Source organism: Eumetopias jubatus, unplaced genomic scaffold (genome assembly GCF_037043125.1).
Source record: "Eumetopias jubatus isolate StellerSeaLion01/CBP00866 unplaced genomic scaffold, mEumJub1_p1.0 scaffold_6, whole genome shotgun sequence".
Classification (NCBI taxonomy): domain Eukaryota; kingdom Metazoa; phylum Chordata; class Mammalia; order Carnivora; family Otariidae; genus Eumetopias; species Eumetopias jubatus.
In genome coordinates, this window is record NW_028274812.1 from 49,084,564 (window position 1) to 49,085,666 (window position 1,103).

At 36.2% G+C, this 1,103-nt stretch overlaps 1 pseudogene; it reads left to right on the top strand.

Annotated features, from left to right (window-relative positions):
* Window positions 1-276: 276 nt before the first annotated feature.
* LOC114209893 (protein CEBPZOS pseudogene) lies at window positions 277-658 on the top strand (annotated as a pseudogene).
* Window positions 659-1,103: the final 445 nt, after the last annotated feature.

Consider the following 1,103-nt stretch of genomic DNA (forward strand, 5'->3'; position numbering starts at 1 on the left):
ATGCTTAGAATAATACAAGATGAAGTTTGTGGCACTTGTCATGTGACTTTGAGCAAGCTATTAAACCTTTTTGAACCTTGCTTGTATCATCTATAAATGAGATCTTTATAAATATACTGGAAAGAGGCTATGATTGTCAAATAAAGCAACATTTGTCACTGTACATGTAAGGAATTATTACTAAGGTATCATTTCATTCTGAGACAACATTTCTGGAAACTTAGTTAAAAATTCCGATGCATGGCGCACGCGCAGGCCTGCATGTAAGACCTCAGGATGGCCCGCACTACGGAACCAGTGGCAAAGAAGATCTTTAAAGAAGTTTTAATAGTTGAACTCTTGGGCGTTTTTGGAGCATATTTTTTGTTTAATAAGATGAACACAAGCCAAGATTTCAGGCAAACAATGAGCAAGAAATTTCCCTCCATCTTGGAAGTTTATTACAAATCCATTGAACAGTCTGGACTGTACGGAGTCAGAGAACAAGAGCAAGAAAAATGGTTGAATAGCAAAAATTAGGACCAGTCATCACGTTCAGCCTCCCATCTAAGCTGTTTGAGACCTTTGTGAGGGAGAAGAAAGATGAGGACACCACATTGCAGACTCCTGGCCCCACAGAACAAAACAGGAACTTCTGGTCTGCCATGGCTCACAGTCATTTCCCATCCACTATGCAAATCCCCTGCTTTTTTTTGTTGCTTTCCTTTGGCATTTATTATTAAAGACTACTGTTTAACAAATAAAAGATTAGGAGAGGAAAGGAAAAAAAAATTCTGATGCATGATAAAGGAAAACCAACAGTAGGACCTATTATTATTACTATTATTATTATTATTAACATAATTTCTGTGTTTTCCTATGTGTCAGATACTTTGCTAAGAATATTAGATACTTTGTTCCTCTTCAAAAAAAAAATACTTTACAGATGAGAAACCTAAGATTTGTGAGATCAAGTAATGAGCCCAAGATCAACTTACCAGTAAGTGGTGGCCCTGGATTCACACCTACATTCTTTTAATTGAGTTCAAATGATTTCCTAGTACCCAGTATATTAGGTACTCAATAAAAGAATCTGAAATTATTCCATCCTGTTGTTTATGTCT